This window comes from Euprymna scolopes, chromosome 4 (assembly GCF_053919585.1).
Source record: "Euprymna scolopes isolate OS-2025 chromosome 4, ASM5391958v1, whole genome shotgun sequence".
Taxonomy (NCBI): domain Eukaryota; kingdom Metazoa; phylum Mollusca; class Cephalopoda; order Sepiida; family Sepiolidae; genus Euprymna; species Euprymna scolopes.
Genome location: NC_136485.1, coordinates 101,552,196 through 101,578,606, shown reverse-complemented (window position 1 = coordinate 101,578,606; position 26,411 = coordinate 101,552,196). Strand labels below are relative to the sequence as shown.

Here is a 26,411-nt window from a genome sequence, read left to right as displayed (position 1 = left end):
ATTTTTAAATAGAAAAAAATAGGTTTTCTATAATATCAATGCCAGTGTGACAAAAACTCAACTTTATATACCTTGAATTCTTTCCTTCAACGTTTATATTTTTCATATTTTTATTCCTATTCATTTTCTAATGTTTTTTATAACAATTTAATTATCAGCATGGATCTTAGCATTTTCTCTAACACTCCATCTTAAGCTACAAGTTGTTTTGGTAATTTAAAATAATAATTTTAAAAAAATAGCCAATATTGATTTGTATAAAAGCATTAAATCAACCCAACATGATTTAAATGTAAAAACAAAAACATGTTTAAACATTTTATGAGAGATTATCCATTGAGCGTGAATCTATGGTCTCTTCCCATAAAACGTTTGGAACAATACTCACTTAGCTGCCACAGCTGCCTCGTTCTATAGCTGTGCCTAAAACTAAATGAAAATTCCATGAGCAGAGTTTCTTTCCAAGAACTGTCTGTCTGTGGAACACAATACCGTGTGTCTGCTTCCTTGCTGGCTATAACATGGTGTCTTCAAAGCTAATGTTAATAAACTGGCGTTTTTGCAATTGTCGTCATTCTGCTGAGGGAATTCAATTTCATTAATTCATTAATAAATTTCTCTTGAATCGTTCTTTTAAATAATCTAGCCTTACCCAAATTTCACCCTGACTGATCTCGTTGTATCGCCATCTACCTAACACTTATCCTAGAGTGGCATCTGGGCCTTGATAAGTGGTGACATTCCCAAGTATTAAAAAAATGAAAAGTAAATAATTGTTTAATATTTATTTTCACTAACATTTGAAATAATTTTCTACGCAATAATAAATCTATTTATAAACTCATGATTATATTTACTGTAGTTATCGAGGATTTTTATCTCGATAAACACTAAGTTTCTTTTATGGGATTGAATATTCGAACTGATAAATTATTATTATTTATTTTAGATTTATAAAAGAATTATTTTTAAAGACAAACAGTGCAAGGGAAATAATCACGTTGATTGGTCAAGGGGAAACAACTCTGCAATTTTATAATTTTTTAAATTTGATCATCTAAGAAATGAGACGTACTTTTCGTTTTATTTGCTTAGAAGAAACTGCAAGAAACTGAACAATATTTCCCAGAAATACGTTGTCATACAGTACGTCGACATTGTTCTAAAAATATAAACTAAAAGCATTTTTGGTTTAATTTTCTTTAATAAAAATGCAAATTATTCTTGGCTTACAATCAAAATCATTGTTACATTTTGCGTATGTCTACTTTCAACTTAAATTTTATAAAAGTTTTTCATCCAAAACAAGGCATGATGCCACTGAAACCTAAGGTGATTAGAAGCAAATCTCTAGTAGGTATCCTTAGTGGACAGTTGTGCAAGAAGGTGTTTGTTCACATTACATTTAAATTTCTGCATGTTTATACAGTCAAAGAAACAGGGTAATGGGATCAAATTCCAAAGGTCCAAGTAAAAAAGTTATTTGAATACAATGTGGAAAAATACAAGTATAGTATGTTTGTCGGAGCATATATACGGAAATAAATAACAAAATTGTACTATTCCGGAATTTGTTATATAAAGATAGATACTTTGTATTATTTAAATTATTTAGTCTAATCCTGAAAATTATTCTCACAACTTTTCCAGCCAATGAAACCGCTGACCTTCTTCATGCGTCTTGTTGAACATGGGAATCTGTAATGAACCCATGACGCAATGGATAAAATGTTAAATAATAATTATTTTTAAGTGACAGCCCAGATCAAAGTTCAATCTTCAGTTTAGGTGATACTAAGAATACAGCTAAGGCTTGAGATTTTTACTTGGTTATGGCTAACGAAATGAGAAGAATCTACCCTTTTGGGTTAAATAAAGGGTTCTACTCAAAATTTGAAACAGATTCCTGAGTTTGACAAAAAAAATTCCCGAATTCAGCAAGACACATCTGAAGAAAGTTGGAAGTTACGTAGAGTGCAATGTAGTGAGAATAGCATTCAAGATGAGAACAATCGTCTGAACAATAAACAAAAAAAAAAAAAAAAACTATAATAACACATGCAATTCAGGATGACCTCTGGGATTGTATGATAAACTTTGGGATTATTTCAATGAATTCTATTCGTATTCACATCTTGTTTGTTGTGGTCATAACATTTCGACCAATGTAACCTCCAATCTTTAGGTACTTCTTTTCGACCTTGGGGAATCTCTATGTAAATTCTGAAACCAATACAGAATTTCAAACAAAACCTTTTATTTAACACACAAGGGTAGATGGTTCTTTTTCTGTTAGCCATGACCTGGTAGAAATGCTTTTTTATGTTATACTAAGTTAGTATTACCTGTAGTGATGACTGAACCTTCAACCTCCAGAAGAACTGATTGTTAATAAATCTTTTAAACCATTATGTCACAAGTTGATGTGGACATCTACGGATTAAATAAAGAGTGGAGTTCGATATAGGTTCCCAAGTTTGACATGAAAATTTCAAAATTCAACTATGAGGTCCTCAAGTATAAAAAGATGCTCTTGAAGATGATCTGAGGTTAAATCGGCCAAAACGTCGTGTATATAACAAACAAGATAAGAACAATCGTGTGAATAAACCTAATAAGACAAATTATCAATCGTCATCTATAATATTTCAAAATATAAGATGATAATTGTTTTCTTTTTTTACAAGTGAATTTGATTATAAAAATTGTAGTTAAGTAGGAACGGCTCAAAAACGTTGTTTTTTAAGAATAGAAATACATTGAAAATTGTAGTGACTATGTAGACAAATAAATTCTAGAGTACAAAAAGTCGCTCATGTACCTATCCCGTCTTTGTAGCCCTTAAACTTTTTAAGTTAAAAAACGATGAGGAGCTTTAGTTTTGAAACAATTCTCCAAAAAGAAAGTAAATATTAACCAAATGATTTGAAATGTACATGAAATAATTATTTTATATGTAAATGAAATAATTATTTTATATGTAAATAATGAAATAATTATTTCATATGTAAATGAAATAATTATTTCATATGTAAATAATGAAATAATTATTTCATATGTAAATGAAATAATTATTTTATATGTAAATGAAATAATTATTTTATATGTAAATGAAATAATTATTTCATATGTAAATAATGAAATAATTATTTCATATGTAAATGAAATAATTATTTTATATGTAAATGAAATAATTATTTCATATGTAAATGAAATTATTATTTCATATTTCAATTAAATAATAATTGTATATGTAAATGTAACAATTCTTTCATATGTAAATGAAAAAAAGATATATGTAAATGCAATAATTAGGTCATACGTAAATGAACAAATTATTTTTATGTAAAGGTAATAATTATTTCATATGTAAATAACAAAAATAATTTAATATGTAAATAAAAAAATTAGTTTACATGTAAATGAAAAAAATACTTTCTATGTAAATATAAACATGATTTAATATATAAATGAAAAAATACTTCATGTGTAAATGAAAACCTATTTTTTATGTAAATGCAATATTTATTTCATATGTAAATAAAAACAATTTTATATGTAAATGTAATAATTATTTCATATGTAAAAAAATATTATTTTAAGTGTAAAAATAATAATTTTATAAAGTTAAATTAAATAATTATTTCAAATGTAAATTGTTTATTCATATGCAATTGAAATAATTATTTTATATATATATATATATATATATATATATATATATATATATATATATATATATATATATAAGTGAACATGTCTGTGTGTCTGTCTCTGACTGTGTACATTTCCCTATGCAATAACTCTCACAACTTTAACTCTACAGACTCGAAATTTGATATACAAGGTACTGAGATTTGGGAAAATCTTTGTGATCGGTTTTTGGCCAGAAATTTGGCTGTTAAGGGGGTCAAAGTTCAACGATTTGACCTTTGAGAACTTTACCAAACTCCTCCAACAATTTTAGGTCTAAACACTTGAAATTTTAGATATAGGTTCCTTGGACATGGATCTAACTTAATAACTTGATTTGAGCCCAAAACAATAAATGTTAAGGGGTCATAATAGGGATCGAAGTTTAAAAAAATTGACCTCTGTGGTCTCTACCAAATTACTCAGACAATTTCTGGTCTAAACATTTGAAATTTTACATAAAGGGTATTGATTTTCTTTTTAATCGGTTTGGGTCGAAAATTTTTAGTTATAAATTTAGTTATAAGTTTAGTTATAAATGTATGTATGTGTGTATATTTGCATGTCTGCCTAAGACTTTCGACAGAGGCGATGGATTTTACCAAGATCAGTATCGTTTTGAAGTTCGACCTTTCAGACGATAAATATTGAAAAATTGGCTAAAAACATTACTATCATCACCTTCAACTGGGCACTTTTCTACAGGGGAGGGGGTCGCTTATTTCGCCGATATTTTTTAAAGTCATCCTTTCCTTTCGATTGTCTAGCCTTAATTTAAACACAAGTCACTTCCGGTTTAGCAGTGGTCGTAACAGCAAAGACGGCAGGTTTTGTTCCCGTTCTTTTCCTCCTTCGCGATACGGGTTCGAGCCTGCCTTCCTACTACCACTTTTTTTTTTTTTTGCTCAACATACACATCAAAACACCCGGGCAAGGCCAGGGTGTAATGCTAGTATGTAAATAAAATGATTATTTCATATGTAAATGAAATATCTATTTAATATGGAAATTAAATAATTATTTTATATATAAATGAAATAATTACTTTATATTAAAATGAAAAAATTATTTTATTTGTAAATAAAATAATTATTTCATATGTAAATGAAATAATTATTTCATTTGTAAATGAAATAATTATTTCATTTGTAAATGAAATAATTATTTCATATGTAAATGAAATAATTATTTCATTTGTAAATGAAATAATTTCCATATGTACATGAAATAAATATTTCATATGTAAATGAAATAATTATTTCATATGTAAATTTAAATATTATTTTATATGCAAATGAAAATGTCATTTATATTAAAATGAAAAAAGCATTTTATAAGTAAATTTAATAATTTTTTATAAGTAAATGAAATAATTATTTCATATGTAAATGAAAAAAAAATCATATGTCAAAATTCAAAATTCAGCAATAGTTATTCCATATGTAAATCAAATAATTATTTCAGATGAAAGAGTAATAATTTTTTAGATGTAAATGAAAAAATATTTCATATGTTAATCAAATAGTTATTCCATACGTAAATCAAATCATATTATATTAAATATGTAGAAAAGCAATTATTTTAGATAATTATTTCATTTATAAATTAAATAATTATTTTATTTAAACATGAAATCAGTATTTCATATGTACATGAAATTATTATTTCATATGTACAACTATTATTATTTCATACTCAAATGAAATAACAATTTTATATGTAAAAGAAAAAATTATTTATGATGTAAATGAAATAATTACTTTATGTGTAAATGAAAAGGTTATTTCATATGTAAATGAAATAATTATTCATGTGTACACGTAATAATTGTTTCAGATGTAAATCAAAAAAATTTTCTAGATGTAAGTTTAAAATTTATTTTAGATGTAAATAAAATAAATATTCTAAATTTAAATAAAATAATTTTTAAAAATATAAATGAAATAATCATTTTATATGTAAATGAAATAATTATTTCATATGTCAATAAAAAATATTTCATAAATGCAATTATTATTTCATATGTAAATGAAATAATTATTTCAGATGTAAATAAAAAAATTTCAGATGTAAATGTGATAATTTTTCATATGAAATCGAAGAAAAATTTGTTTATATGTTAATCAAATAGTTTTTTATTCGTAAACTCAATAACTACTTCAGATTGAACTGCAATAAATATTTTATATGTAAATTAAAAGTTGTTTAATATGTAAATTAAAACATCATTTTTGATGTAAATCAAATAATTATTTCAGATATAAATGAAAAAATTACTTTATGTGTAAATGAAATAATTATATCATATGTAAATGAAATACTTATTTCACATTTAAATAAAATAATAATTTCATATGTAACGTAAATAATTATTTTATGTGTAAAGATATAATTATTTCAGATGTAAATAAAATAATTGTTACATATGTAAATGAAATAAATATTTCAGATATAAATCAAAAAATAATTTTAGATGTAAATGAAATATCTGTCTCAGATGTAAATGAAATTTTTTAGGTGTAAATAAAATAATTATTCCAAATGTAAATTAAACAATTCTTTAAAATATAAATGAAATAATGTTTTATATGTAAAAAAATTATTATTTTAGATGTAAATAAAATAATTATTTCAGACGTAAATAAAATTATTATTTTAGATGTAAATAAAACTATCATTTTAGATTTAAATGAAATAATATATTCATATGTAAAGTAAATAAATATTCAAGACCTAAACGAAACAGAATATTTCATATGTAAATGAAATAATGATTTAAGATATAAATGAAATAATAATTTCAGATGTAAATTAAAAATCTATTTCATATATAAATGGAATAATTATTGTAGATGTAAATGAAATAATTTTTTTAGATGTAAATACAATATTTTTAGCTGTAAATAAAATAATTATTCTAAATGTAAATTAAACAATTCTTTAAAATATAAATGAAACAATTTTTTTGTATGTAAATGAAATAATATTTCCATTTACATATAAAATATACATTTAAGCTGTAAATGAAACGAAATACTTCATATGTAAATACAATTATTGTTTCAGATATAAATGAAATAAATATTTTAGCTATAAATTAAATAATAATTTCAGATTTAAATCAATTAATTATTTCAGATGCAAATAAAATAAATATTTCATATGTACCTGAAATAAATATTTCATATACACCTGAAATAAATATTTCATATGTAAATGTAATAATTATTTCACATATAAATTAAATAATTATTTAATATGTAAATGATATCACCAAGGTAACACAAATTTTTAACAATCTAAACACCTTTGCTATTCAATTATATTTTCTCTAAATCTGAGTTCTCATCTGTCTCTGTTATGTAACCCTTATTTCTACAAACTGAGATGGGGAACTTAACTCTTTTGGGGAGCTTATCAACATCAAAAATCGATTGATTGCCTGCTCTAGTTAGAGGCCCACACTAGTGCACTGGGAGGAAGGTTTATATGCCTCCCCGTAGTGACAATCCTCAATACATTGCCTTGTAGGGAATCCACTGTTGATTTCATAAGATTATTTTTATATAATGGCTTCAGTTAAAGTTTAAAATGCAAAAGTCAAGTACGATAGTTCAATTGTGCTCTAAACAAAAACATTCATTTCAAACGCGCCCCTGTCATATCAAAGAATCTATTGTTGATTTTATATGCCGGGACTTTCTGCTTGTGCGGTAATAAAACTTCTGAAATGTATTTATGATGCGATGAAGGCCATCAACTCCCCATATTTCCTCCTATAACACAAAACAAGCTAGGTAACATACAAATATCCGTGCATGAGGTCGCCAAGCTAATCAAGAACCTAGATTCCAGTAAAGCAACTGGCCCTGATGGCATCCCAATTATAGTGTTAAAAAAGCTTCAACCAGAACTTGCTCCCATACTTACAAAACTATTTAAGCGCTGCCTTAAGGAGAAGTGCTTTCCGACTGGAAGACCACATCAGTTTGCCCTGTATTTAAGAATTCAGGTGATAAGTCATCTCCCTCTCAGTACAGACCAATAAGTCTCCTGTGTGTTATGAGTAAGTTGCTGGAATCCATATTAAATAGAGAAATAGTCAACCACCTCAGCAAAAATAACCTTCTTAGTGACATGCAATATGGTTTCCGCTCTGCAAGATCTACCGCAGATGTGCTGACGGTTATATCTCACAGGATTAGTGAATCTCTTGACAAAGGCTTCCTTTCTAGGGCAATTGCTCTTGACATATCAAAGGCCTTCGACAAGGTATGGCATAAGGGTCTACTTCACAAGATTTCCAGCTACGGTATAACTGGAAATGTTTTCACAATCATTAAATCATTTCTCTCCGATAAGCTCATAAGAGTAGTGGTAGATGGACAAAAATCGGAGGCCTGCAATATAAATGCTGGAGTCCCTCAGGGGTCAATCCTGGGCCCAACTCTCTTCCTGATCTACATCAATGACCTACTAAACACATACTTAAATCATTCGTTGACATCTATGCTGATGACACGACCATCTACGGCAACACATCAAAGGCTATAAATGACAAAGTTCTCTCTGATTCTCTCTCCTCTGATCTCGAGCGCGTGGTTCAGTGGGGGAAGATGTGGCTGGTTACCTTTAATGCATCTAAAACCAAACTCCTATCCTTACATCATCAATGCTCTGATCCCCATCTGGCATCAATTGTGATGGATGGCTCTCATCTGGGTGAGGCCCCGTGTTTTGACAAGCTTCTGGGCTTGACTTTTACTCCTGATCTGAAATGGAACACGTACATCAAGTCTGTTGCCAAGGTCGCGGGAAAGATGGTGGGATCCTTCTACCGCTCCAGAAGATATCTCACTACTGATGCAATTCTCTATCTATATAAAAGCCAAGTACGTCCAAGGATGGAATACTGTTGCCATATCTGGGCAGGAGTTGCTAAAAACAGGCTATCCTGCCTTGACAGAGTACAAAATAGACTTCGTGGCTTAGTGGGGGATGCCCTTTTCTCTACCCTGCAGCCTCTCTCCCACAGAAGAGACGTTGCGAGCCTATCCTTGTTTTATTGTTATTTCCATGGCAGGTGCTCGTCTGAACTCCAATCTCTGGTCCCCCCTCGCCAATCTTTCACGAAAAACACCCGTCTAGCTGAATCCACTGTGAAAAATTTTGCCTACTCTATATCTGTGCCTAAATCGGAACGCGGATTCCATGAACAAAGTTTCTTTCTTAGAACTGCACGCCTGTGGAACTCTGTTCCGTCTGCCTGCTTCCCACCGGACTACAACTTGGATGTGTTCAGGTCCAATGTTAACAAGTTCCTAATGAACCGCCACCTTAAGTAAACACTTCATCAAATCTCCACACTAACGTAATGTACTTGCAATAACCCTTATCCCTGAGTGGCTTCCGGGCCTTGATAAGTGGTGATCACTGTGTAAAAAGAAAAAAAAAAAAAGCTCTATAAGGTGCTAACTTTAGGCAAAAACGCCTGTTTCTTCTTTTATCGGATTTCTTCAATTATCGATTATTAATACTTAGCAAAGACATTCAATACAAAATCTATCTAGGAATACTGCTAGACACGTAAAGTACATTTGAGTGAATTTTTTTTTTAAATCTGCCCAACCGTTTAGGAGTCTATAGGGAACGAACGAATTGCCATTGGTTTCAAATTCAAATAAAGAAAACCAATATCTAGCCGTCTATGTTGGACTCTCGTCAGTCTTTATTTAGGTATGTCTCAGGGGGAATGGTGTTTCGAATGCTGTGTGAAACTCTGTGATACTTACAGTCCCCTATCTTATTTTTATTTCTATAATATCTTTTTATTATAACTATATATATATATATATATATATATATATATATATATATATATATATAGTAATTTATAAAATATATATGGCGATTAAGCTACACTGAATATTCGGCGTTTCATCCACTCTAGGACTCCTCAGGCTTATATATATATAGTAAGTTATAAAATATATATGGTGATTAAGCTACACTGAATATTTCGCGTTTCATCCACTCTAGGATTCTTTAGGCTTATGCGAGAATTTTGTGGTTGTCTAGCGTTTTTATATATGCACCTTCTATTGAGTTTTTAGTTAGCCAATTAGGTTTCTAGTATCCACCACACCCTTCCTAATCAGCCAATGAGCAGGCACTTACAGGACAAAGGCCCCGTTGACCCGTTCCTTTGTGTGTGCTATTTAGCGAAGATATCTAGTGTCTTGACCTGTTTTAAATCTAGGTTAATTTTTTTTTTATATGTTAGTATATATATATGTATATATATATATATATATATATGTGTGTATGTATGTGTCTGTATGTGTGTGCATGTGATAGTTTATGCATATGCATGTTTATTTATTTTCTATTGTTATTGTTAGTTTTAAAATTATTTTGTATCTCTATCCTAGAGTTTTTTGTTTTTTTTATTTTTTTTTTATTACATTTTCACCCCATACAAGGCACATTGCCACTTTGGTGTAGGGGGCTACTATCAGGGGCAACAACTACTGGGATACTATGTAGGAAGTTGGACAGCAAGATGTCGGTTCATGTTACACTTGAACTTCTGCATGTCAGTACAGTTGGGGAAGCAGGAATCTGGAATGGAATTCTAAAGTCTAGCGGTTCTGGGGAAGAAACTACTGGAGTAGAAAGATCTTTTACATCTAGGGATCTTTACAGTGTGGGGGTGGGATTTTGCAACCTGTCGGGTCTGTCGAGGGTGTTCACGTCATGGGGGCACAAGTGCTTGCAGTTTGTCAGAGCATTACCCATTAAAATACTTGTAGAACAGGCAGAGGGATGCAACGTTTCGTCGATGGGACAGAGGCTGAAGCTTAGATGCCAGTTCAGGGCCGATCAGATTTGCGACTCTCTTTTGAACCTTGTCAAGATACGAGAGACTAGTAGCCGATGCACCAGCCCAAATATGACAGCAATACTCCATACATGGGCGAATGGTTGCCTGATAGAGGTACAGGATACTTTCGGGTGTTAGTAGTTTTCTAGCTCGGTAGAGAGAGCCCACCTTCTTTGCAGCGGTCCTGGCAATGTTCTCAATGTAATTATTCCAACTCATGTTTCCTGTGAACGTTAGGCCAAGGAGCTTGAAATACGTACTGTCAGATAAAGAGTCGTTGGCCATTGCTATAGGTGGTAGAGAAGGTTTCTTGTAATTATTGAATGAAACTAGTTTAGTCTTGGTGGCATTGAACGTGACCATCCATTTTTGTCCCCATTCCACTACAGATCGGAGGTCATCCTCTAGTGTTGCTGCCATTTCTTTAGATATATGTTCATTTGTTTTCCTGTCGTGCCTGTTATAGAGTGTGGTGTCATCAGCATATATACCCATCTCAGAGGCAATTTTGTCGAGGAGGTCATTAATGAATATCAGGAACAGTAGAGGTCCAAGTATAGACTCCTGTAGAACTCCCGCATTTATATCATATTGTTTAGATGTACGACCGTCGAGGACAACCTGGATTTTTCTCTTATCTAAGAATGATTTAATTATGTTAAGTATTCTACCAGTGATACCGTATGATCTAATTTTCCTGAGGAGACCCTCATGCCATACCCTGTCAAAAGCCTTAGATATATCTAGAGCTACCGCTCTGCCCTCCCCAGCTTTGTCCAGTGAATGGTATATTCGTTCAGAGATTACAGTTAGGATGTCTGCTGTGGAACGGGCTTGTCTAAATCCATAGTTTGTCAGTCAGAAGTTTAGCATTTGTAAGATGATGGACTAGAGCATGGTTGATTAAGGTCTCAAATATTTTGGCAAAAAGTGGGAGGAGGCTAATGGGGCGATAATTTAATGGGTCAGTTCTTTCGCCAGAATTCTTGAATACTGGTACCACAGAAGCAGTTTTCCAACAGCCTAAAAAGCAAGATTCATTAAGGCATTTGTTGTAGAGTTTGGAGAGAACTGGAGCTACTTCGGCTAAGCACTATTTTAAAAGCACATCTGAGATGAGATCGGGTCCACATGCTTTTGAAGTGTCAAGGTTTTTTATGATAGCATGCACCTGAGCAGGGGTGATTTTCAGATCGTCTAGCGTGGCATCTGTCCGCATAGGAAATTCAGGTATGGGGTGGTTGGAAGGGTCCAATGTGGAGTTTGAGGCAAACCGACTGGCAAGCATGTTAGCCTTTTCGGTTGCTAAGCAAACAACCTCGTGATTGTTGGTTAGTGGGGGAATTGTTGATTGCCCATTATTTACTACACTGTTGTAGATTTTCCAGAAGTCACGAGTTCCTAGTTTTTGTGCTTCGATACGTTTTTTCGATGCGTTGAGTAAATTTTATACTGTGAACACAGTTGTTCGCTATTTCTCTCCTACAGTTTAATAGATGTTGGGGTTCTTTAAAGTATAGGATAGCAAATTTTTAAAGTATAGGATAGCAAATTAAATCTTTAAAGTAAAGGATAGCAAATTTTTCATGAAGGCATAATCTACATGGATCGTCTAGGTCTCTGCATGTGTTTGCTTGTCTTACTATTTTCCATTCGACTACCGGCAAACGTCCACTTTCCTTGAGTTCCCAGTATTTGGTTGCTAGAGTTGTTTTCATACGGTGTTTTTTTTATTATTGAATGTACTTTTTTGGTCATAATATCGAGTTTTGAAATCTTAGGAAGTCATACTAAGGAAGTAATATTTCTTGTTATTCAGGTTTTCTTTCGCAAATATTGTGGCCTGGTAAACTATGCTTTTGGTTAGACATTTATTTTAAAGTTTGGCTGATTAGGAAGGGTGCGGTGGATACTAGAAAGCTGATTAGTTAACTAAAAACTCAATAGAATGGGTGTATATAAAAACGCGAGACAACCACAAAATTCTTGCATTAGCCTGAAGAATCCTAGAATGGATAAAACGGGAAATATTCAGTGTAGCTTAATCGCCATATTATAACTTACTAACTAGCTCTACCTATGTATTGAGCACTGTTGAAGTAAATACTTAAAGTTTATGCATAAATTTATACTTTCATATATTAATTTATGTGAGCAAATGAAGTAGTTATATGAATTTAGGAAAACTCGTCCCGGGAAAACTCGTCTCGGGAAAACTCGTCTCCGGAAAACTCGTCTCCGGAAAACTCGTCTCCGGAAAACTCGTCCCCTTTCGCTAGGTAGGAAAACTGGTCCCTTATTGAATAAATATCGATTGAAAACACATTTTATGATCGTTCTTGAAGGAGATATTGTTTTTAAAATAAACTATAGCCCCCCCCCCATAATATTTTTTAAAAAATAATTTTACTTGTTTAATGTTTTTTTTTTTTTTTAAATAAAATCGATTTTCTAAGTGTCCGTTTTCTACCTAACTGGCTAAGTTCTTAGTGATTTAACTTATTTTAAAGCGTTTATTATGTTCATACAAAGTTAATTACAAATTTTTTTTTGTTCTTATTTTAACGATGTTTTTTGGAGTCATAAAAACAATAAAAAAACAAAACCCAAAAATTAAAAAACAGGGAGCGATTCGATTCTTCGTTACGCTTTTGGTTTTGTTTTTTAATTATGATAGTTTTTTGTTGTTATGTTTTTGTTTTCTCTCATACCAAATGCACTCATGCGTTATTTAAAATTATGATTTTATCAATTATCAACAGTTATTGTCGTCCTGTCAAATTTAGCAAAAATTAACTAATAAATTAAAAGCGAAATATTTTTTTGGCGCGAGAGATGCCATGTGCTAACAATCTCTCGTTAACTCATTTTTAATTTTTTTAATTTTTACTTCAAAATTCTAAAATCAATCATTAAGAGAGAAAGTAATCACTAAATAAATTTATTAATCAATTTTATTGAAAACTCCGCTATCGTTTATCAAGAATCTTTTTAATTTCATTTTTTGTTGGTTGCTTTTCGAAGGGAGATATAGGTTTTATCCCCCCCACTCTCTCTCTAAATTATATTTTAAAAAATATTAAAATTTATTATTTTCTTTTTAAAACCAAATCTCCCTCAGTAATTTCTTTAATTTTCTATTTTTTAGCGATTATCAAGAGCCCCTAAGATACCGGGCATTATTTCTCGTTCTCCTGTAACACTCGACCGACATGTTTTTTGTTTGTTTTCTGTTTTTTTTTTCTTTACCAAATAAACGATTCCAAATAAATTAAATAAACAACATAGTCGGCGAGGTAGAAAAATCGATTTTACCCTTTTATAAACAACAGTATATAAGTAAATTCTTTTTATATTAATATAAAAAAAATATGCGGTCTCGTTTATGAACATAATAAACGCTTTTATTAAAAACACAAAAAAACATTAAACAAGTAAAAATATTTTTTTTTAAATATTATGGGGGGGGGCTATAGTTTATTTTAAAAAATAATATCTCCTTCAAGAACGATCATAAAATGTGTTTTCAATCGATATTTATTCAATAAGGGACCAGTTTTCCTACCTAGCGAAAGGGGACGAGTTTTCCCGAGACGAGTTTTCCGGAGACGAGTTTTCCCGAGACGAGTTTTCCCGAGACGAGTTTTCCCGAGACGAGTTTTCCCGAGACGAGTTTTCCCGGGACGAGTTTTCCCGGCACCAGTTAGATATATATATATATATATATATATATATATATATATATATATATATATATATATATATATATATTAGTGTTGTACCGATTAATTAGAATCGGAAAAATCGGTAGTTTTCAGGGTATCGGAATCGGAAAAATTTGTACCTAATTTCCTATTCCAAAACCGATTCTTTTAATATTTTATTATGTTAATTTTTCATTGCTGATACCGTTGATAAATATTTATTCCTTTTAAACCATTAGTAAAACTAATCTCTATATATCATGATAACATTACAAGAAGATCTAAATTTATTTTATCTGCATAAAATAAATAAAATAAAACTTGAAACTTTGTGAAAATTCGCTAGATAACCTTTAGAAGAATGGAGTTTATTTTCAAGGTATTGAAAAAATTGTTTAAATCTAAAGAAATATTTTGTCAAGAAAAATAATATCAAACATTATTGCTAATTAAATCAAAAGTAGAATATAATAGTGTTGGATTTTGTCCGGTTAGGTTTTTGTCCGCTCCCATACTTGGCATTGGCAAATATGACAAGGAATAGGAAAAGTGTGAAAAGGATTGGCCTTGAATTGAATTTGAAATGAACTCATGAAATGTCATGCTTCCCTGAGATTTTCTTTGCTTCTGCCTGTATCATTTATGTTTATACTTAGAGATTCCTACGACGGCGGCGCCAATGCCGTCTAGAGCCCACCAATCTCACTCCCTTATATAAGGCAATAAAAACCTAGACCACTAACTGAAGGTATTTGGGGGTAATTAACATTTTTTATGCCGTTTGGCTTCTACAATTTGGCAACATAAAATGTAAGTGTATTTTTAAATAACTATTTTAAAGGAATTTAGGAAAACTCGTCCCGGGAAAACTCGTCTCGGGAAAACTCGTCTCGGGAAAACTCGTCTCCGGAAAACTCGTCTCCGGAAAACTGGTCCCCTTTCGCGAGGTAGGAAAACTGGTCCCTTATTGAATAAATGTCGATTGAAAACACATTTTATGATCGTTCTTGAAGGAGATATTGTTATAACCCCATAATATTTTTAAAAAAATTTTTGTACTTGTTTAATGTTTTTTTTTTTTAAATAAAATCGATTTTCTAAGTGTTCGCTTTCTACCTAACTGGTTAAGTTCTTAGTGGTTTCACTTATTTTAAAGCGGTTAGTATGTTCATAAACGAGACCGCTTTTTTTATATTAATATAAAAAGAATTTATGGGTTTGTATTACTGTACAGGTACACATAGATTCGAAAAAGTTGTCAAAAAACAAATATATAACAAATAAATGTTATCAAAGGCAAGATAGATTACTTTTCTACCAAACTGGATATAATTTTCGTGTTTTTATTCAATTTAACATGTTTATTGAGCTCGAAAAGCATACAGTGTTTACCGATGTATTGGAAAATTTAAAATGGCGGCCGACTCTCTCTTTAACACGGTAAGTTCGGAAAAAGGTGTAATAAATAATAAACTAGACAAAATACTGTTAGAAATTTGCTCAATATATGTTACCGTGACATAACTTGACATATATTCGGTGGTTTTTTAATAGAATTTTCTTTAGTTTATTATTTATAACACCTTTTCCCGAACTTACCGTGTTAAAGAGAGAGTCGGCCGCCATTTTGAATTTTCCACGGTAAACACTGTATGCTTTTTGAGCTGAATAAAACTTTTTAAATTGAATGAAAACACGAAAATTATATCCAGTTTGGTAGAAAAGTAACTTATCTTGGCTTTGATAACATTTATTTGTTATATATTTGTTTTTTGACAACTTTTTCGAATCTATGTGTACAGTAATACAAACCCGAAAATTGATTAATAAATTTATTTAGTGATTACTTTTTCTCTTAATTATTGATTTTAGAATTTTGAAGTAAAAATTTAAAAAAATTAAAAATTAGTTAACGAGAGATTGTTAGCACATGGCATCCCTCGCGCTCGCGCCAAAAAAAATATTTCGTTTTTAATTTATTAGTTAATTTTTGCAAAATTTGACAGGATGACAATAAATGTTGATAATTGATAAAATTATAATTTTAAATAACGCATGAGTGCATTTTGTATGAGAGAAAACAAAAACATAACAACAAAAAAACTATCATAATTAAAAAACCAAAACAAAAAGCAACGAAAAATCGAATCGCTGCCTATTTTTAAATTTTTTGGTTTTGTTTTTAATTATTGTTTTTATGACTCCAAAAAACATCGTTAAAATAAGAACAAAAAAAAATTTGTAATTAACTTTGTATGAACATAATAAACGTTTTAATATAGTGAAACCACTAAGAACTTAGCCAGTTAGGTAGAAAACGGACACTTAGAAAATCGATTTTATTTAAAAAAAAAAACAAAAAAACATTAAACAAGTAAAAATATTTTTTTTAAATATTAGGGGGGGGGGGCTATAGTCTATTTTAAAAAATAATATCTCCTTCAAGAACGATCATAAAATGTGTTTTCAATCGATATTTATTCAATAAGGGACCAGTTTTCCTACCTAGCGAAAGGGGACCAGTTTTCCGGAGACGAGTTTTCCGGAGACGAGTTTTCCCGAGACGAGTTTTCCCGAGACGAGTTTTCCCGGAACGAGTTTTCCGGGCATCTTTAAAAGTACCCCCACTCGCATTGAAATTATACTTTTAAGCGATATTTGTGAACCCACTAAAAAAAAAATTATTTTAGAATTTAGGATGGAGAGTTAGTATCTCATATAAATTTCGGGCAATTATTAAATAAATATCGATTGAAAATAGCTTGTTGTTCAAGAGTCTTTTTAAAAGCCCCCCCCCCTTCAATATATTAAAAAGAAAATTTAAATGTGAAGGGTTCTTTAAAACCAAATAAAATCGATGTCTATAAGTTATGAACATGCTTTGTACTACTGTTTACATATTGAGTGTTTCTATTTACTTGACCCGCCCCCAGAAAGTACAGTTAGACACAAAGTCGTTTTTAAATATGGGGAATATCCAGCTCCCCAAAGGGGCACTTTTGGTCGGAACAAAAATTAAAATTGCCTCGGTCATTTCTCCTTCACAGATCGAAAAGAGGTGAAGTGTAGCATCAGAACTTTGTTAATGTTTCGGTCGATTTGACTTCGAACCCAAATTCTGTGCAGATTCTCGATTTCAACCGAAAAATTCCTGCATTCGAGAGCTCAAAACAGAACCATTAGTATATTAATATTTTTTTAATTGGGGTGGGGGATTGGGGAGTCCTCTCCGCAAGAACCGGGTTCAAATTAATTTTCAATCGATATTTATTCAATAATTTCCCTTTTATTCCTAGATGTCCCTTTTCCGTTGCCCACTTTTCTTAAATTCCTAAATTTAATATAAAATGATCACCCGTTTCCCAGCCATTCTAATCGTTTTAAAGCAGTTAACTAATTTTTTTACCATTGACTCACAACCGAATCGGCAAAATCATAAAAACACAAATAATCGCTTTATTTTTTGTATTATCACGGACTTAGGGTTAGTAGTAGGAAAGGGCTGTGTCGTTTATAAAATGGAGAATCGAACGTTTCTTTTCGCAACAAAAAGTTATAATTGCGATGGGCGAAAAATGAAAACGAAATAAAAACACCGATAATTTAATTTCACGAGAATACATTATTTACATCATCATACCGTTTTACACGTAACTATTTAAAAATGAAATATAAACATTGCCTATAAACACTCATGACTTTAAAAAAAATAAATAAATATAAAACGATTAGGAATTTAAAATAGAGGGTCAATTTCACAAATAAATTTAACGTAAAGTGAGCTGCTTTTCCAAAACATTGTAGTGTGTTACCAATTTTAAATTATGTGCGCTTATTGGAGGAGGGGGTGTCTACTTTTTAAACGATTACACATGGTTTTACAACATTGCAAATCGAACTTAATTTAGTGGGAAACGATTTAGTTAACATCCATAAAGAATTATGTTGGCCAGAAACGATGATCATTTTACGTTAAATTTATATTTGAAACTGATCTCACACTCTAAATTCTAAACTGATCGCGGTACTTGTGCAGTTTACGTCCCCCATTAAAAAACGAAAATAAAAATAAAAACAATTATATTCTACGTACCCGTTATGGAATGAAGTTCTCATAAAAAACTTCACTTAATTTCATCAAGTAGTTTTTTTTTTTTATCGCTAAAAGCATTCATTCGAGGCATTCGAAACAGTCAATCTAAACTACGCCATTAGCATTGATTTTGGTCAAAATATAATGGATTACTTCCCTTTGATATCAATTAAGCGATTTATTAGAGAAATTCCATGTTCCCGAGATTGAAAACAATCTGTAAAAACAAAACTACTTGATGAAATTAAGTGAACTTTTTTTAGGAGAATTTCATTCCATAACGGGTACGTAGAATATAATTCTTTTTTTAAATTTTCGTTTTTTAATGAGGGACGTAAACTGCACAAGTACCATGATCGCTTTTCTTTCTGTCAATTTAAAAAAATGTTCTAACACGTAATCTATAAAAGTAATATTTCATTTTGGAATAGGGATTTAGCTGCATGTTAATCTACAAAGTCGTCGTTGTTGTTGTCGTCGTCGTCGTCGTCGTCGTCATCATCATCATCACCATTTGCACTTCGTTTTGTTTTTGTTTTGATATAAAAATGTCTTGAAATTATGATATAAAAATGTCTTGAAATTATGATAAATGTCTTGAAATTATGATAAATGTCTTAAAATTATGATAAATGTCTTGAAATTATGCTATAAAAAATGTCTTGAAATTATGATTGATGTCTTGAAATTATAATAAATGTCTTGAAATTATGATAAATGTCTTGAAATTATGATATAAAAATGTCTTGAAATTAGGATATAAAAAATGTCTTGAAATTATGATAAATGTCTTGAAATTATGATAAATGTCTTGAAATTATGATAAATGGCTTGAAATTATGATATAAAAAATGCCTTGGAATTATGATAAATGTCTTGAAATTATGATATAAAAATGTCTTGAAATTATGATATAAAAAATGTCTTGAAATTATGAAAAATGTCTTGAAATTATGATAAATGTCTTGAAATTATGGTATAAAAATGTCTTGAAATTATGATATAAAAAATGTCTTGAAATTATGATACATGTCTTTAAATTATGATAAATGTCTTGAAATTATGATATAAAAAATGCCTTGAAATTATGATAAATGTCTTGAAATTATGATAAATGTCTTGAAATTATGATATAAAAAATGCCTTGAAATTATGTAAATGTCTTGAAATTATGATAAATGTCTTGAAATTATGATATAAAAATGTCTTGATATTATGATATAAAAAATGTATTGAAATTATGATAAATGTCTTGAAATTATGATAAATGTCTTGAAATTATGATATAAAAAATGCCTTGAAATTATGATAAATGTCTTGAAATTATGATAAATGTCTTGAAATTATGATATAAAAATGTCTTGAAATTATGATATAAAAAATGTCTTGAAATTATGATAAATGCTTTGAAATTATGATAAATGTCTTGAAATTATGATAAATGTCTTGCAATTATGATAAATATCTTGAAATTATGATATAAAAATGTCTTGAAATTATGATATAAAAAATGTCTTGAAATTATGATAAATGTCTTGAAATTATGATAAATGTCTTGAAAGTATGCTATAAAAATGCCTTGAAATTATGATAAATGTCTTGAAATTATGATAAATGTCTTGAAATTATGATATAAAAATGTCTTGAAATTATGATATAAAAAATGTCTTGAAATTATGATAAATGTCTTGTAATTATTATAAATGTCTTGAAATTATGATATAAAAAATGCCTTGAAATTATGATAAATGTCTTGAAATTATGATATAAAAATGTCTTGAAATTATGATATAAAAAATGTCTTGAAATTATGAAAAATGTCTTGAAATTATGATAAATGTCTTGAAATTATGATATAAAAATGTCTTGAAATTATGATATAAAAAATGTCTTGAAATTATGATAAATGTCTTGAAATTATGATAAATGTCTTGAAATTATGATATAAAAAATGCCTTGAAATTATGATAAATGTCTTGAAATTATGATAAATGTCTATAAATTATGATATAAAAATGTCTTGATATTATGATATAAAAAATGTCTTGAAATTATAATAAATGTCTTGAAATTATGATAAATGTCTTGAAATTATGATATAAAAAATGCCTTGAAATTATGATAAATGTCTTGAAATCATGATAAATGTCTTGAAATTATGATATAAAAAATGTCTTGAAATTATGATATAAAAAATGCCTTGAAATTATGATATAAAAATGTCTTGAAATTATGATAAATGTATTGAAATTATGATAAATGTCTTGAAATTATGATATAAAAATGTCTTGAAATTATGAGATAAAAAATGTCTTGAAATTATGATAAATGTCTTGAAATTATTATATAAAAATGTCTTGAAATTATGATATAAAAATGTCTTGAAATTATTATAAATGTCTTGAAATTATGATAAATTTCTTGAAATTATGATACAAAAAATGCCTTGAAATTATGATAAATGTCTGGAAATTATGATAAATGTCTTTAAATGTTGATATAAAAATGTCTTGAAATTATGATATAGAAAATGTCTATAAATTATGAAAAATGTCTTGAAATTATGATAAATGTCTTGAAATTATGATATAAAAATGCCTTGAAATTATGATAAATGTCTTGAAATTATGATAAATCTCTTAAAATTATGATATAAAAATGTCTTGAGATTATGATATAAAAAATGTCTTGAAATTATGATAAATGTCTTGAAATTATGATAAATGTCTTGAAATTATGATAAATGTCTTGAAATTGTGATATAAAAAATGTCTTGAAATTATGATAAATGTCTTGAAATTATGATAAATCTCTTAAAATTATGATATAAAAATGTCTTGAAATTATGATATAAAAAATGTCTTGAAATTATGAAAAATGTCTTGAAATTATGATAAATGTCTTGAAATTATGGTATAAAAATGTCTTGAAATTATGATATAAAAAATGTCTTGAAATTATGATACATGTCTTGAAATTATGATAAATGTCTATAAATTATGATATAAAAAATGCCTTGAAATTATGATAAATGTCTTGAAATTATGATAAATGTCTTGAAATTATGATATAAAAAATGTCTTGAAATTATGAGAAATGTCTTGAAATTATAAAAAATGTCTTGAAATTATGATATATTATTATGATATAAAAATGTCTTGAAATGATGATATAAAAATTTCTTGAAATTATGATAAATGTCTTGAAATTATGATAAATGTCTTGAAATTATGATATAAAAATGTCTTGAAATTATGATATAAAAATGTCTTGAAATTATGATAAATGTCTTGAAATTATGATAAATGTCTTAAAATTATGATAAATGTCTTGAAATTATGCTATAAAAAATGTCTTGAAATTATGATAAATGTCTTGAAATTATGATAAATGTCTTGAAATTATGATACAAAAAATGCCTTGAAATTATGATAAATGTCTGGAAATTATGATAAATGTCTTGAAATTATGATATAAAAATATCTTGAAATTATGATATAAAAAATGTCTTGAAATTATGATAAATGTCTTTAAATTATGATAAATGTCTTGAAATTATGATATAAAAAATGCCTTGAAATTATGATAAATGTCTTGAAATTATGATAAATCTCTTAAAATTATGATATAAAAATGTCTTGAAATTATGATATAAAAAATGTCTTGAAATTATGATAAATGTCTTGAAATTATGATAAATGTCTTGAAATTATGATATAAAATTGTCTTGAAATTATGATAAAAAAAATTTCTTCAAATTACGATAAATGCTTTGAAATTATGATAAATGTCTTGAAATTATGATAAATGTCTCGAAATTATGATAAATGTCTTGAAATTATGATATAAAAATGTCTTAAAATTATGATATAAAAAATGTCTTGAAATTATGATAAATGTCTTGAAATTATGATTAATGTCTTGAAATTATGCTATAAAAAATACCTTGAAATTATGATAAATGTCTGGAAATTATGATAAATGTCTGGAAATTATGATATAAACATGTCTTGAAATTATGATATAAAAAATGTCTTGAAATTATGAAAAATGTCTTGAAATTATGATAAATTTCTTGAAATAATGATATAAAAAATGTCTTGAAATTATGATATAAAAAATGTCTTGAAATTATAAAACATGTCTTGAAATTATGATAAATGTCTTGAAATTATGATAAATGTCTTGAAATTATGATATAAAAATGTCTTGAAATTATGAAGAATATATCTTGAAATTATGATACATGCTTTGAAATTATGATAAATGTCTTGAAATTATGATGTCTTGAAATTATGATATAAAAATGTCTTGAAATTATGATATAAAAAATGTCTTGAAATTATGATAAATGTCTGTAAATTATGATAAATGTCTTGAAAGTATGCTAAAAAAATGCCTTGAAATTATGATAAATGTCTTGAAATTATGATAAATGTCTTGAAATTATGATATAAAAATGTCTTGAAATTATGATATAAAAAATGTCTTGAAATTATGATAAATGTCTTGAAATTATGATAAATGTCTTGAAATTATGATATAAAAAATGCCTTGGAATTATGATGTCTTGAAATTATGATATAAAAATGTCTTGAAATTATGATATAAAAAATGTCTTGGAATTATGAAAAATGTCTTGAAATTATGATAAATGTCTTGAAATTATGATATAAAAATGTCTTGAAATTATGATATAAAACATGTCTTGAAATTATGATACATGTCTTGAAATTATGATAAATGTCTTGAAATTATGATATAAAAAATGCCTTGAAATTATGTAAATGTCTTGAAATTATGATAAATGTCTTGAAATTATGATATAAAAATGTCTTGTAATTATGATATAAAAAATGTATTGAAATTATGATAAATGTCTTGAAATTATGATAAATGTCTGTAAATTATGATATAAAAAATGCCTTGAAATTATGATAAATGTCTTGAAATTATGATAAATGTCTTGAAATTATGATATAAAAATGTCTGGAAATTATGATATAAAAAATTTCTGAAAATTATGATAAATGCTGTGAAATTATGATAAATGTCTTGAAATTATGATAAATGTCTTGAAATTATGACAAATGTCTTGAAATTATGATATAAAAAATGCCTTGAAATTATGATATAAAAATGTCTTGAAAGTATGCTATAAAAATGCATTGAAATTATGATAAATGTCTTGAAATTATGATAAATGTCTTGAAATTATGATATAAAAATGTCTTGAAATTATGATATAAAAAATGTCTTGAAATTATGATAAATGTCTTGTAATTATTATAAATGTCTTGAAATTATGATATAAAAAATGCCTTGAAATTATGATAAATGTCTTGAAATTATGATACAAAAATGTCTTGAAATTATGATATAAAAAATGTCTTGAAATTATGAAAAATGTCTTGAAATTATGATAAATGTCTTGAAATTATGATATAAAAATGTCTTGAAATTATGATATAAAAAATGTCTTGAAATTATGATAAATGTCTTGAAATTATGATATAAAAAATGCCTTGAAATTATGATAAATGTCTTTAAATTATGATAAATGTCTATAAATTATGATATAAAAATGTCTTGATATTATGATATAAAAAATGTCTTTAAATTATAATAAATGTCTTGAAATTATGATAAATGTCTTGAAATTATGATATAAAAAATGCCTTGAAATTATGATAAATGTCTTGAAATCATGATAAATGTCTTGAAATTATGATATAAAACATGCCTTGAAATTATGATATAAAAAATGTCTTGAACTTATGAGAAATGTCTTGAAATTATAAAAAATGTCTTGAAATTATGATATAATATTATGATATAAAAATGTCTTGAAATGATGATATAAAAATTTCTTGAAATTATGATAAATGTCTTGAAATTATGATAAATGTCTTGAAATTATGATATAAAAATGTCTTGAAATTATGATAAATGTCTTGAAATTATGATAAATGTCTTGAAATTATGATACAAAAAATGCCTTGAAATTATGATAAATGTCTGGAAATTATGATAAATGTCTTGAAATTATGATATAAAAATATCTTGAAATTATGATAAAAAAATGTCTTGAAATTATGATAAATGTCTTTAAATTATGATAAATGTCTTGAAATTATGATATAAAAAATGCCTTGAAATTATGATAAATGTCTTGAAATTATGATAAATCTCTTAAAATTATGATATAAAAATGTCTTGAAATTATGATATAAAAAATGTCTTGAAATTATGATAAATGTCTTGAAATTATGATAAATGTCTTGAAATTATGATATAAAATTGTCTTGAAATTATGATATAAATAATGTCTTCAAATTACGATAAATGCTTTGAAATTATGATAAATGTCTTGAAATTATGATAAATGTCTTGAAATTATGATATAAAAAATGTCTTGAAATTATGATAAATGTCTTGCAAGTATGCTATAAAAATGCCTTGAAATTATGATAAATGTCTTGAAATTATGATAAATGTCTTTAAATTATGATATAAAAATGTCTTGAAATTATGATATAAAAAATGTCTGTAAATTATGATAAATATCTTGTAATTATTATAAATGTCTTGAAATTATGATATAAAAAATGCCTTGGAATTATGATAAATGTCTTGAAATTATGATATAAAAATGTCTTGAAATTATGATATAAAAAATGTCTTGGAATTATGATAAATGTCTTGAAATTATGATAAATGTCTTGAAATTATGATATAAAAATGTCTTGAAATTATGATATAAAAAATGTCTTGAAATTATGATAAATGTCTTGAAATTATGATAAATGTCTTGAAATTATGATATAAAAAATGCCTTGAAATTATGATAAATGTCTTGAAATTATGATAAATCTCTAAAAATTATGATATAAAAATGTCTTGAAATTATGATATAAAAAATGTCTTGAAATTATGATAAATGTCTTGAAATTATGATATAAAATTGTCTTGAAATTATGATATAAAAAATGTCTTCAAATTACGATAAATGCTTTGAAATTATGATAAATGTCTTGAAATTATGATAAATGTCCTGAAATTATGATAAATGTCTTGAAATTATGATATACAAATGTCTTGAAATTATGATATAAAAAATGTCTTGAAATTATGATAAATGTCTTGAAATTATGATAAATGTCTTGAAATTATGCTATAAAAAATACCTTGAAATTATGATAAATGTCTGGAAATTTTGATAAATGTCTTGAAATTATGATATAAAAATGTCTTGAAATTATGATATAAAAAATGTCTTCAAATTATGAAAAATGTCTTGAAATTATGATAAATTTCTTGAAATAATGATATAAAAAATGTCTTGAAATTATGATATAAAAAATGTCTTGAAATTAAAAAAAATGTCTTGAAATTATGATAAATGTCTTGAAATTATGATAAATGTCTTGAAATTATGATATAAAAATGTCTTGAAATTATGAAGAAAATATCTTGAAATTATGATACATGCTTTGAAATTATGATAAATGTCTTGAAATTATGATGTCTTGAAATTATGATATAAAAATGTCTTGAAATTATGATAAATGTCTGTAAATTATGATAAATGTCTTGAAAGTATGCTATAAAAAATGCCTGTAAATTATGATAAATGTCTTGAAATTATGATAAATGTCTTGAAATTATGATATAAAAATGTCTTGAAATTATGATAAATGTCTTGAAATTATGATAAATGTCTTGAAATTATGATATAAAAAATGCCTTGGAATTATGATAAATGTCTTGAAATTATGATATAAAAATGTCTTGAAATTATGATATAAAAAATGTCTTGAAATTATGATAAATGTCTTGTAATTATTATAAATGTCTTGAAATTATGATATAAAAAATGCCTTGAAATTATGATAAATGTCTTGAAATTATGATATAAAAATGTCTTGAAATTATGATATAAAGAATGTCTTGAAATTATGAAAAATGTCTTGAAATTATGATAAATGTCTTGAAATTATGATATAAAAATGTCTTGAAATTATGATATAAAAAATGT

The 26,411-nt window shown here is 27.4% G+C and overlaps 1 protein-coding gene across 2 annotated transcripts in view; it reads right to left on the bottom strand.

Annotated features, from left to right (window-relative positions):
• Positions 1 to 26,411, bottom strand: part of LOC145269201 (leucine-rich repeat-containing protein 23-like) — a 578,101-nt gene that overhangs the window by 91,917 nt on the left and 459,773 nt on the right. The gene's annotated exons all lie outside the window — the stretch shown is intronic.